Source organism: Trachypithecus francoisi, unplaced genomic scaffold (assembly GCF_009764315.1).
Source record: "Trachypithecus francoisi isolate TF-2019V2 unplaced genomic scaffold, Tfra_2.0 Lachesis_group8, whole genome shotgun sequence".
Lineage (NCBI taxonomy): Eukaryota > Metazoa > Chordata > Mammalia > Primates > Cercopithecidae > Trachypithecus > Trachypithecus francoisi.
The window spans coordinates 76037678-76052054 of NW_022681473.1; the positions used below are offsets into that span (position 1 = coordinate 76037678).

At 41.5% G+C, this 14377-nt stretch overlaps 1 long non-coding RNA gene across 2 annotated transcripts in view; it reads right to left on the reverse strand.

Moving 5' to 3' along the window:
* The window catches only part of LOC117080035, a 33287-nt gene extending 21878 nt beyond the window's left edge, over positions 1–11409 (reverse strand). The window contains exons 1-2 of one of the 2 annotated variants that reach the window (XR_004435685.1): positions 11156–11401; positions 9297–9486 (exon numbers count right to left, since the gene is read on the reverse strand). This is a non-coding gene — a long non-coding RNA (uncharacterized LOC117080035). Of the gene's footprint in view, positions 1–9296; positions 9487–11155 lie in introns of both variants that reach the window. The other variant, XR_004435686.1, reaches the window with a different exon arrangement.
* Positions 11410–14377: the final 2968 nt, after the last annotated feature.

Sequence of the window (14377 nt, forward strand, 5' to 3'; positions counted from 1 at the left end):
CTGTGTAGTGTAGTGTAGTGGCCTGTGCCTGTAGTACCAGATACTCTGGAGACTGAGGTGGGAGGATCATTTGAGCCCAGGAGTTTGAGGCTGTAGTGAGCTGTGGTCCTGCCACTGCACTCCAGCCTGGATGACAGAACAAGATCCTGTCTGTTAAAAAAAAAAAGTCTGAATGTTTGGAGTTCAGAGACCACACACTGGAGTTACGGCTACTCCCTCACCTCTATGCATCCACACAATAGACTCAGAAAAAAACCCATCTGCCTTTACTTGGAAAATCTCACTACTTAGAAAAACTTACTACTTGGAAAATCGTGGTATTTTCAAACCAAACGGAGATAAAAATGCTTGTGGAAACTTTAAGAGTGCACAGTGCCATTCCCTGAAGTGATTCTAAGAACACCTTCATCAGGCTGGGTGTTGTGACTCACGCCTATAATCCCGGAACTTTAGGAGGCCGAGATGGGTGGATGGTTTGAGCTCAGGAGTTCAAGACCAGCCTGGGCAACACAGCAAAATCCCATCTCTGGTAAAAAAAAAAAAAAAAAAAAAGGTAAAACACACACACAAAAGACAAAGAACACCTTCATGAGGCAAGGTCAGGGCCAGACATAATATCAGTGTGATTTGATTTAACCCATTATCCTACACTGTTTCCTCCCAGAAATATCATTGCCTCTCTTCAACCCCATCATTGTTAAAAAATGGACAGAATCTTAGAGTTGAGACATATGTGACCTAAGGAAATGTACTTGCTTATAAATATGGTCCCATGAAGTCTGCCTGTACTGAAGCGAAGAGCAGCTCTCAAGCAATAGACAAAATTTCTTTTCCAGACTCTTTTGTTATTTTTTCTACCCTTTCCTCCCAGATTTCTAACACTGTTCACTGATTATCATGGGCCTCTGCTATGATGCACCCAGTGTGGAAAACATCTAAGCCTTCAGTTCAGTATCTCTCTTCCCTTCTCACTACCCTTAAAAGAAGGGTAGCAAGGTATAGTGGAAAAGGGTAAAGCACTAAGACTCAAATAAATCTGAGACCCAGCTCCTCCATTTGTTGATGGAGCCTCAGTTTCTATAATCTACTAACACTTATTATCTACTACCTCTACTAATCATCCCTGAGTCCCTTACCGGCAAGAACCATGCATTATTTCTTCTTTTTATCTCACACTACTTAGTGTATAGCATGCAGCAGAGGCTTGACACATGCCTCTGGAGTAAAATTGAACCGACTTGACATATAATCTTGCATGGATCATGAAATGTGGAATGTCTGTGCTAAAAGGAACCCAAAGACCTACCCAGTTCAGTGTCTGCAAACGCAAGGCAGATGCAACCCACTCCTCTCTTCTGTGCTAAATGGACAGAAATGACTAAATAGTCACAATATTCTTTCTAGCGGAATATGTTTCCTGACCTAAGCTTCACCATTTTCAATGGCACTCCCTTGGAGGCCACTGCTGAAATTAGCACTGAAGAAAAAAAACCTATGTACCATTCTGGATTGAGTATAACTTGCACTCTATAAATGAAGAAACCCAGACCTAGATAGGTGATATGATTTGGCCAAGGTCACACAACTAATTGTAGGGTGAATTCAAAATAGAACGTAGACAGCCTTCATATCCACAGGTTCCAAATCAGAGGATTAAACCAAAAACAGATAAAAAATATTCTGAAAAAAGTTTTTAAAATAACACAATAACAAAACATAATACAAATGTAGGCCGGTCGTGGTAGCTCATGCCTGTAATCCCAGCCCTTTGGGAGGCCAAGGTGGGTGGATCACTTGAGGCCAGGAGTTTGAGACCAGCCTGGCCAACATGGCAAAACTCTGTCTCTACCAAAAATAGAGAAATTAGCTGGGCATGATGGCATGTGCCTGTAGTCCTAGCTACTTTGGAGACTGAGACATGAGAATTGCTTGAACCCGGGAGGCAGTGGTTGCAGTGAGCTGAGATAGAGCCACTGCACTCCAGCCTGGGTGACAGAGTAAGACTCTGTCTCAAAAAAAAAATAAATAAATAAATAAATATAATATAACAACTGTTTACAAAGCATGTATTTGTATTGGGTATTATCAGTAACCTAGAGATGATTTAAAGTACACAGGAGGATGTGCATAGGTTTATATAAGGGAATTGAACATCTGAGGATTTTGGTATTCATGAGGACTCCTGGAGTCAAACTTTCCCCACAAGCCCTGTGGATACCTAGGGACTGTATAGGTCTCCATGCTGTCCTTCCAATGCTCTATCCACAGCTTAACATTTGGATTCTAACAGAAGTCTCAGTGCCTTCAAGCCAAGGAGTGAGTACTGGGAAGAATTTCTAGCAAGGACAAATGAGCTTTTTGGTGGGAGTGGTGGGGTGCTTGGCAGACAGGAGAGACTTAGAGTCATGTGGATACCTTCTTGGTATTTCAGAATGCAAGTCAATTGCTCAGCACACTTTCACTGAAGGCCTCTTCCAGGCACAGATGCAAGGCCTTAGAGGCATAGATAGATAAAAAGAGGACTCTGCCCCAGGGCTTATAGACCAATAAACAAACACTGAAAAAAAAAAGAAAAACAGAATGATAAGTGAACTAACAGAGATATGCCTAGAGCCTTGCAAGGGCAAAAGGACATGACCACACATTGTCCAGAGAAGTCATAGGGAACTTAACTGAGGAAGTAGCTTCTGAGCTGATTGTTTGAAGAAAAGTCACAGTTTTCCCAAGAAATTAAGAAGGAAAGAGTGTTCTGTCACAGAGAACTGTGTGTGCAATGGCAAAGGGCTGGGATAGAGACTGTCATATACTGACAACAGCAAAGAGTTCTGTGTGCAAGGAGTTCCAACTGTGTGATGAACGGGGGCGGAGAAGAGAAGAGAATGCGGGCAATGTCCAGTGTCAGGAGAGGGATCTAGAGAGAGAAGCAACACCTGCTTTGAAGGAGTCTATAAAGGCTGATAAGACATGCATAAATCATTATAACACATGGTAGAATGATCCAATGTTTTTCAGAGGATCAAAGGAAGTAGAGGAGAGCTCAGAGAAGGGAGAGATGACTTTTCACTGGGAGTTAGGGATATATTACTGATAAGTCAAGCCGGGTTCAAATTGATTCTCTTTTCAAGTAGAAGTTAAAAATCTGCAATACAATTACTTGCCCAATCGTATTCTCATTGGGTCATACCTTTAACTTGATAGACCTGATCCTAAGTCCCAACACACTGCCCAGTGGGGTACCCATTCCCATTACATAACATATTGTGTGTTTTCTTCACCACTCTGTTACCCAGTGCCTACAACAGTGCCTGATGCCTAGCAGGTGCTGAATGAATATTTGTGGAATCAGTCTTTTAAATGATATATTTTTATTATGGCAACTACACACTCTAGATTTTTCCCAGTGTCTTAAAAAATCTGTCTCCCTTGGGAGGCCGAGGTGGGTGGATCATGAGGTCAGGAGTTCAAGACCAGCCTGACCAACATGGTGAAACCCTGTCTCTACTAAAAACACAAAAATTAGCTGGGTGTGGTGGTGTGTGCCTGTAATCCCAGCTGCTTAGGAGGCTGAGGCAAGAGAATCTCTTGAACCTGGGAGGCGGAGGTTGCAGTGAGCCAAGAAAAAAAAAAATCTGTCCCTTAGTTGCCATTAGTACCACTGTATTTGTCATGCATCTGGATTTCTGACTTAGAAAATACGGTAATAGAACCCTCAGCTACAATATAGAAAAGCTTAATTCTCATTCTCAGAAACTCCCCCTATGCAAGCTGGAGTTTTCAGGAGGGAGGTGGGAGAGAAGTGTGGTTTAGTAAGAGCACACCATTTCCAAGCTGGAGGCCTCAGCCACTTCCTACTGCACAGTTGGCTGCCCATGCAGTCTTGGACCAAGTCATCTTGTCATCTTGTTCTTTGCCCACTGAACACATAGGCTTTGAGAGTCTTGGGTGAAAGTGGAAAGCATTCGCATCTTGAAAAGGATGTAGTTGGGGCACTTGTGTCCTTGTTTGTTTCTTTCCAGAGCTCTGGCTGCTCTGTTGGAAAAGGTAAACTTTCAGATTTGCAGGGATGAAAAAGTGTGTTGCTTCACAAACTTAGCATCTACCTGATACTGCCTGGAATGTAACATTTAATGTGTTTGATTATCATGGTCAAATGAATTATCAGTGAAAATCATTATCAACTAAATATGTTCTTTTTTTTTTTTTTTTAACAAAAGATTCCAACTTTGTTTAGTTTTAGGTTCAGATGCCAAGTTTTTTTGAGCTGAGGAATAGGCTTGCTTTATATTCTTACCTTTTACAGTCTCTACCTCTACCTCTCCTTGAAAATTTTGAATCCCTTCTGTATTTAGGAAGTAATAGAGAAGGCTGTCTTTCCTAATGGTTTCACCAGCCTCTCATCAACTGAAACTGAAAGCCTTTGGAATTCTCTCCACCATTTCACCACTACATTCTTGAGTCCTCTTGATTCTATCCCCAGATTATTCTTACATGTATTCCCTCTTGTCCAGCACCTTAATTGAGGTTCTCAGACTGAGTTATTCTAACTGCCTTTTAACCAATCTCTCTGACTCCAAGATCTCATTATCAAGCCAGCTTTTGCACTGCTACAAAACTAACCTCCCTAAAACACAAGTTACACTATGGCCCTCTCTTCCTTTCTGGGCTAATCCATATAACACAGGGAATAAAATGCAAAATTCTAGCATGCTATTCAAGGCCACCTCAAGTCTTGACAATGCTTTATGATGAGCCTAACCTCTGGAAAATGAAAAATAAACAGAAGAAAAATAAATTTATAAAATAAGCTGGATATAGTACATAAAATCTGTGTCCAAAAATCTACTGCAAAAAGTGTTTGTGTGTGTGCATACAAATATACACATAGATAGACAGAGATATGTATGCTACACACAATGTTATAAATGGTTAAGATTTCTACACAAGCCCATACAAATCTATTTAATGTATAATTTGGAAACAAACTACTGTGCATGTGCAACAAAAATTACTCTGCAATGCCAATAAATAAAATAGGAAAACCATTAAAATTTAAAATAATTTTTAAGAATATATCTTGACCACTGACCCTTGAGATGACAAGATGGACAGACAACTCCATTTGTCTTTATAGCTAACTTTTACAATGTGCTTACAATATGCCAGGCCATATTCTAAGAGCTTTACAAGCATTAGCTTTACAAGTATTTGATCTCACAACAACCTTATAAAATAGATACTATTTCTCTGTTTTGTAAACAAGGAAACTGAGGCATGGGGTAATTAACTTACCCAAAGTCACAAACAAAGTGGTAAAGGTGGGATTTGAATTCAGACAGCTTGGTTCCCAAGTTCCCACTGCTTAAATTAATATAGCCATTATGGAAAACAGTATTAAAGTTCCTCAAAAAATTAAGCATAGAACTACCATGTGATCCAACAATCTCACTACTGGGTATATATCCAAAGGAAATGAAATCAGTAAATTAAAGAGATATCTGCACTCCCATGTTTACTACAGCATTATTCACAATTGTCAAGATATGGAATCAACCCAAGTGTTCAACAATGGATGAATATGGATGAAGAAAATGTGGTATATATGTGTGTATATATATATATATATATATATACCCCAATGGAATACTATTCAGCCATAAATAACGAAATCCTGCCATTTGCAACAACATGGATGAATCTGGAAAACATTATGTTAAGTGAAATAAACCAGACATAGAAAGACAAACAGCACATGTTCTCACTCATATGCAAAATTTTAAAAAATTGATCTATGGCTGGGTGCAGTGGCTCAGGCCTGTAATCCTAGCACTTTGGGAAGCCGAGGCGGGAGGATCACCTGAAGTCAGAAGTTCGAGACCAGCCTGACCAACATGGTGAAACCCCATCTCTACTAAAAGTACAAAATTAGCCAGGCATGGTGGCACACGCCTGTAAACCCAGCTACTAGGGAGGCTGAGGCATGAGAATTGCTTGAACCCAGAGACAGAGGTTGCAGTGAGCCAAGATTGCACCACTGCACTCTAGCCTGGGCGACGAGAGTGAGACTCTGCCTCAAAAAATAAATAAATAAGTAAAAATAAAAATAAAGATAAACAACCAAAGTTTCCACATTTAATGACAATTCTATCTTGAGAGCCACTGTAGAGTTACCAGGAAGAGCTAGAGCTGGTTAATGGTGGAGCATGTGCAGGAAGTGTCTAAAACTGTCAGAGCTAGACTGACTGGGGAATAAAACTGGGTAGTCAGGATTGGGTATTGGGTACATGATGTTTTACTGAGGTAATTTTAGTGCCAGTGATATTTCAATGTTCACACTTAATTCATTACTGTAAAGAATAAATTATTAAATTTTCAGCTTTTACAAAATCATCAAATAATCTATGTAAATAATCTCCTTTATGTCAAGATGAAGTGAGGGTCAGATAAGGAATTCAGGAATGGGGCTAGACACAGAGATGTGATGAGAGATGGTGAAGCTTATGAATGGGGTAAGGTTGTTACCCATGTCATTTGTTCGTTTTTTAAAAGTGAAACCAATTTCTCTGACTCTAAGATCTCCTAATCAAGCCAGCCTTTGCACTGCTACAAAACTAACCTCCGTGAAACACAGGTGAGACTATGGCACTCTTTTCCTTTCTGGGCTGCTCCTTATTGGCTTGATTTTTAGGGTCCAGTATATCTAAAGTGTCAAAACAAAAAATTATTACTTTAGAGGGACATGCAAGAGGAAGAGGTTAAGCACTGAGTGCTAACCACAGTCTGCCTTGGGCGAAACAGAAAGAAGCCTCAGGCCAAATGATAGAAGGGAAGTTGCTTTCTGTTCTGGTTGCCGGAAAGGGCAAAGAATCAAAACACCACTTTTGCAATGAATGATTTTACAAAATTGCGATAACTGTGACAAGACCTGAAAGACAAAACAAATTTTTGAAACATCTTCATGCAGTATCTTTTTGCTTTGAAGTATTCCCCATTGGAAAATTGGGATTATTTGATGAGGTAGCATCATCTCTGGTATCAAGACAAATACCAAGACAAATCTTGGTGGATCAAGACAAATAAAATATTGTGAGAAAATTGGGATACAGAACCAGGTTCAAATCCAGGCTCTACCACATGTCAGCTGTGTCTTTTCAGGCAAATCTTAACCTCACTGAATCGCAGTTCTTTCATTAATTAAAGGAGAATAATTGTACTACCTGAGCCTTACGATTGTTAGGGTGCCTCAGCTAATCAGCATTCAGTAAATATTCAAATATTCATCAAATAGCAAGAGTGGTTAGTGGGATTACAGTTGATTCTTTATTTTATGTCTCTGTATTTCTTAGATTGTGTACCATGAATATATGTTGTTTCTGTAATTAGAAAGAAAAATAAAACATATTCTTTTTAAAAATGAAGGCCAGAGGGCTGGGCACGGTTGTTCATGCATGTAATCCCAGCACTTGGGGAGGCCAAGGCAGGAGGATCACTTGAGCCCAGGAGTTGGAGAGCAGCCTGGGCAACATGGCAAAACCCTATTTCTATCAAAAATACAAAAATTAGTGAGGCATGGTGGTGTACGCCTATAAATACCAGCTACTTGGGAGGCTGAGGTAGGAGGATGGTTTGAACCCAGGAGGTGGAGGTTGCAGTGATCCGAGATCGCACTACTGCACTCCAGCCTGGGCAACAGAGCCACACACTGTCTCAAAAAAAAAAAAAAAAAAAAAAGAGAAGGCCTGGTGAGGTCACTCATGCCTGTAATCCCAGTGCTTTAAAAGGCCAAGGAGGATCGCTTGAGGCCAGAAGTTCAAAACCAGCCAGGGAAATGTAGACCTCATCTCTACAAAAAATGAAAAAAAAAAAAATTTAACTGGGTGTGGTGACACACGCTTGTAGTCCTAGCTATGTAGGAAGCTGAAGCAGGAGGATCTTTTGAGCCCAGGAGTTGGAGGCTGCCGTGAGCCATAATCATGCCACTGCATTACAGCCTGGGCAACAGAGCAAGACCCTGTCTCAAAAAAAAAAAAAAAACAAATTAAAGATGAGGGGCATAATTTCTCTTATTTTTACATTCGCTCTCCCCACCCTTGTCTCTTTTATGTCTCTTTCTGCTGTTATAAAGAGTGCATCCTGTCTATGCAGCGATATTCAGAAGGCACCATAGAATGACAGTCGTTCTCTATTCTCCAGCACAGTGCTTTGGGGTCAGCTGACTCTATCCAGGCCTGCAGTACGGAAATGAGGCTCAGATCAGGATGGTAGCTGTGTCCATGGGAGATCTGTTCTCTCGATACATATCAATTCCTATCCCACCATTTCCTCAGTTTGACACTAAGCTGGATGCTCCCAGCCATCCCCAGTCCTCAGAGAACTGTATTTTTGCCTTCTAGTTTCATTTATTCAGCACCAAGGTCCAGTGGCACTGACATGGCTGCAGGAGTCAAGCCTGCAGTTGGTCTTTGGAAAACAGGGAGAGTGTGGGCAAGTGCATTAAAGGAAGCAAAGCTCTGGAAGGAAACCAGCTTCTAATCTTGACGCCACCCCTGGTTCTCTTTTTTTCTTTATAATTTTAGGTTTGTGGGTCCCAGATCTCCATATTTGCCTTTTGGAGCTGCTTTAGAAATAAGAAAAAAGATGAATGAGGGAATTAGGGCCAAGTTACTCCAGCCCCATGAAGCACCCCATCACCAGGAAGCATAACCTGAGGCTCCATCACGTTTGGAGCTGCCTGCTTTGCAGTGCCCCACCCCACTCGTGCAGAGGGCCTATTTTCAGAGTCACAGAGGTAGGGAAGGAGCCAAAGGGCCAAAGTATTTCTGAATATGTGGGCTTTGGGAGTACAAGGTGCCCGTGATCAGAGTCCTCTCAAACCCGTTGCTGCTCGCTTGTTCCCACATCAGTAAACGTTGCTGCCATCCACCAGCTGCCCAAGTCAGAAATCTAGGAGTTGCTTTGGACCACCTTCCTTTCTTCATATGTCACATCCAAGTATACCCGCAATCCTGCTTACTCTACTTTGTAAAAGTGGCCCTTGAAGCCACCCACTTCCCATTTCCAACTAGTGGAGACAAATATGCTCTTCTGTCTCTATAACTGGTATCTCCCAAATAGGACAATTGTTTAAATGCCTGCTAGTCCCAAATAACAGCAAGAGAGCATAAGGCCACACAGATAGTGACACATAGATCCAGAGGGGGAATGCAGGCTTCCTGATTCCTAGTCCAGCACTCCTTCTGGATTTGTTCATTTGTTCAATATGCTGTATTGAGCCCTTAAGAGATACCAGACACACTTACCTCTGGGGTTTCTCCAGGGTCACCTCTGGGGTGACTTCCCATATTGGATTATGGTTTTCTGCCTGTTATTTTATGTCCCTTTGCTCCGGCATGTCACAGAGTAGGGCATCCCTCAGACCCCTGCTGGACCTCTCATCCTAGCATTCCACAAGTTGACTTCTGTGTGGTTTACTCACAAACAGCTTCTGAGCTATGGGGCCAACAGAAAATACACACATTGAGGCATTTCTCCAGAGGAAGAAACTATGTGAGTCAAACATTTAAGCCGCAAGTAAGTGCAAATATTTCCCTCTAGACCAAACTTCTCTACATAGGAAAGGGGAACAGGAAGGTTGATCTGAGTTCAGTTTTCATTCCCATCACACTCCATGACATCTTGGGAAGGAGGAGCTCACAGCATAAGTCCTTAGCATATCCAGAATTCAATCATTCATTTAACACATGTTAATAAAGGTGTCAAGTGCCAGGCATCAGCATGGGTTCTGGGAACACAGTGCTCTGTCACACAGATGGAGATTCTGTCCTAGGGGATTTTGTAGACTCACACAATTGGACCTAACCTACTACTTAGTTTCCTTTTAAATACATTCATTTTTGAATGCCGTATTCACAAATTTCAAATAAAGGATTATGGAATCATAGAATACAGGAGACACAAAGGAGATACTCATTTAACCCAATGCCTCTCTCCACTTAGTCAATGTTTAAATCCCTTTCCCAATATCCCTCTCAAGTGATCATGTGATTCCTCCTTGGACACCTCTAATGACAGAGGATTTCCTGCCTCCAGGGTGATCTATTTAATTTCTAAACAGCAGTAGGGGTTAAATGTTCTTCCCTGTGTGAAGCCAAAGTCACTTTCCCTAAAACTTGTATTGCGTTCTGCCCTTTAGGCCTATACAGGACAAGACAGTCTCTTCCATTCTGAACGGGCCCTGGCTATGTGAGGATGGTTGTTATGGTGCCCAAGCATTCTACAGACATCTCCCCTTGATGCTCCCTCTCCCCATGAACACGATTTTGAGCTCATTCTCTAGTCAAATGGCCAACAGATCCACCCTCCCCTGCCCAACTCCGTGGAAGGACCTTCACGTAAACAATATTTTCCTTGATTCTCCCACATTAAGTTCAGGTATCATGCCACTATAGAGCATCCTTCTCTCACCTCTACAATACCCCATCACTTGTGTAACTCTGTGTGTAGCATTGAAACAAGCAGGCAAACTAGAGCTAATAATATTGAGCTTTCAGGGTGGCTTTGATTAAAAGAGGTAATGAATGTTGAATCAAACACTGCAACAAGTATTGATTGAACACTCATCCTGCACTGGACACTGTGCTGAGCTCTGTGTGTGACACTATCCTGAGGAAGATATAAAAGGCCTCTAACCTTATGGAACTTTTAGCCTACATCCTGAACATAAGCCCCTCTCCAAGGCTTGTACAGTTTTAACCAAAGCCAGGGGTCCTCAGAAGCAAATCTCCATGACCTAAGCTGTAAGCTCAAAAATGGTACCATTATTATTGTCATCATGATGAACATAGATACAACCATATTAATGCCAATAATGCCTTTAGATGTTACAATTTCCCTGCAACAATAATACTTTTGGAAACCTAAGAAAGTCCATAGTGGTATTTCTTATGAATAACAACCATGGTATCACCTATTACCTAATTTTTTCCTACTAGAAACTCCGTATTTCCCATAAATCAGGGAGTTTTATAATAAGTGATCTGGGTTAGCTTCTACTGAGTGACTGTTCTAATCTGGATCACTTTTCCCACCTTGGTCAAACCAAATGTGAGATTCTAGTGCAAAGCAGCAGTTTTATAGAGGGCAGTGCAGTTGCACTTACAGGTATGGTGCCAGGCGCCTTTCCTCCTTCCACTGTCTGCTAGAGTCATTATCCTGACCACAGTTCTCTTTGGCCATCATCTTATTCAGCATGCTACAGTTGACAGAATTTGCATCAAATATTAAGGAGGCGTTCAGCTTTTTCAAAAGCTGTGCCTTGGCTTCCTTATCATTTCACATTATAGCTTGCACATTGTTTGGTCAGGGAACTGATGGGAATGGAAGTTATTTACTGTAAAATACATAGTCTCTTACTTCAGTTGAAACCACTGTTCTTCCTGTTTCTCTGGTACTGTCAGATAATCCACCATCTTGGGTGGGGTGTGCATGAAACCACTACCTAACATATGAGTAGGGGAGGGAAGTGACCACAGGATATCACTATCTGTGTCAGAAGAGTGGCAAATATTTAGCAGGAAGCACTTCGCATTTACTGGTAAAGCAGAGTTGTATATCTGGGAAGATGGTCCATGGCCACCATGTTACTAGGATGAGAGTTAAGGTCTCTTTCATTAAGCCTCGTCCACGGCCCCTATATGCTGACAAGATTTATTAATACTATCTATGCTTTTGGATATTAATCATAATTTTTGTTTTGAGATAGAGTTTCACTCTTGTTGGCCAGGCTGGAGTGCAATGGCGAGATCTCGGCTCACCACAACCTCCGCCTCCTGGGTTCAAGTGATTCTTCTGCCTCAGCCTCCCGAGTAGCTGGGATTACAGGCACGTGCCACCATGCCTGGTTAGTTTTTTATTTTTAGTAGAGACGGGGTTTTTTCATGTTGGTCAGGCTGGTCTCAAACTCCCAACCTCAGGTGATCCGCCCATCTTGGCCTCCCAAAGTTCTGGGATTACAGGAGTGAGCCACCACGCCTAGCCTATTAATCATAATTTTATACATGTGGCTAATATTATCTACAATTAGCCTGGCATTGTGCTTGGCACTTTTTGTACTCTATCTCACTCAATCTGCACAATAAATCTTATGTGGTAAGCATGGTTATTCTGTTTTCACATGAGCAAACTTGTTCAGTGGGTTGCTCAGGGTAACTTTAGTAAGATTCAGGCCCAGTGTGGTGATGCACAGAGCCTGACATCTTTTCACTCTCTTACTTTACCACCCTGTACACATGAATCCCAATCCAGAAAAGAGGAGGCCCCTCTCAGAATGTCCTTCCTTCCATACTTGTTCACTCCCTTCCGTTATTTGCGTTTGTATCTCCTACATAGGCTTGCAAGTCCCAATGAGGGGAAGATGCCATTCATCTTTGTAGTCTTCCCAGAGAATAGAATACGATAGTGTCTCAAAAAATGCCAAGTGAAAGCACATACACAAACCAGAATATAATGCTATAGCTGGAATTTCCGGCTCCTAGTTCAAAATTGAAGAAAGACTTCCTTCTTAAGTTTAATAATGAATCAAATCCTATATAGCCTATGTGATATTAATAGTAGCCTTGCAGTGACTGAACAGTAAAACCCCTTTTTCACTGTGGCTCTAAATTGCACATCCTCTTGGTGTCCAAAGCCAAAGAGAATAAAAATCCTCCCACCCGGAGTGTGCCACTCAAAAGTAGCTGAGTCAAGACATGCAGTTTCTCAAATATGAATAGAAAAACTTTCCGCTCTACATTAATAGGAGAAGCTTCCCCAGAAGCACAAGAAACTGGTGGGAGTCATTGTGCGAAGAGCATAAGAGGAGAGATCTCCTCTCTATACACAAAGTTGGCTTTGCTGGAACCAGATGCAGACTGAGAGGCAGTGTTCTTAGCCATTACTATTTAAGATCCTAACACCTGAAAATCCTCATTCCAATTAGAATGGAAGAAACATGCAAGAAATAGGTGCACGGGATCAGCAAGCCAAGAAAGAAAGTGGGCTGGGATGACAGTAACTCTTCAAATTTATGGAGGGCTTCCTATGTGCAGGCACTTACTTTATTAGTTTTAGTATTTGTAACAATTTGAGGGGTAGATCTATTTTGCAGATGTAGAAATGAAGCTGTAGAGAAGTAACCTGCCCAAGTTTTCCTTGTTGGTAAATGTAGAGCTGAGAGAATTGAACTCAATTGTCTGACTCCAAAGCCTAAGTGCTTAACCATTAATGCTAATCATTAACCACACTTAACTAACCGTTTCATCTTTTCCTCGGTGAGCAGGGACTGGAGGTTACATACTAGAACTCCACTGCATATTCTTTATTGTCCTTATTTACATTATGAAAAAACTAAATGTACAGTCCTCATTCTGTAAAATGGATGCAGTCATTCAAAATTAATCTTTTTGTTGCCAATTTCAGTCCTGGGCTAACAACCTCCACTAGATAATGTACAGAGACACCTGGACTCAGTGTCTCCACACTGACAATTTTATTCAAGAAATTCATGTCCAGAATGGCCAACCAGATAAGCAGCAGCTGTTATGGACTGGAGCCTGATAAAAATTGTTGCTTGAGGCCAGTCATGGTAGCTCATGCCTGTAATCCCAGCACTTTGGAAGGTCAAATCTGAGGCGGCTAGATCACCTAAGGTCAGGAGTTTGAGACCAGCCTGGCCAACATGGTAAAACCCTGTCTCTACTAAAAATTAGCCAGGCCTGGTATTGTGCTCCTGTAATCCTAGCTACTTGGGAGATTGAGGCATAAGAATCGCTTGAACCTAGGAGGTGGAAGTTGCAAATTTTTTTTTAAAAAGCTACTTGTTTCACTTATATTGGTAGAGTGGATTATAGTCTACCATGCACTTCATATCTATTATTTCATTTGGTCCTCTAGAGAATATTATGAGATAGATAAAATAAGTAATATTATCCCTATTATATATATGAAGAGGCTCACTTAGAATTACAAAATTAGAGCCAGGTGCAGTGGTTCACACCTGTAATCCCAGCACTTTGGGAGGCCGAGGTGGGCAGATCACCTGAGGTCAGGAGTTCCAGACCAGCCTGGCAAGCATGGTGAAACCCCGTCTCTACTAAAAATACAAAAATTAGCCGGTCGTGGTAGCAAGCGCCTGTAATCCCAGCTACTTGGGAGGCTGAGGCAGGAGAATCACTTGAACCCAGGAGGCAGAAGTTACAATGAACCGAGATCATGATACTGTACTCCAGCCTGGGCAACAGAATGAGACTCTGTCTCAAAAATAAATAAACAAAATAAAATTAGAAAGTGGTGAGACTGGGACTCTAGTTCAGGGGGACTTTGAGTTCAGGTCCTGATAATCCAA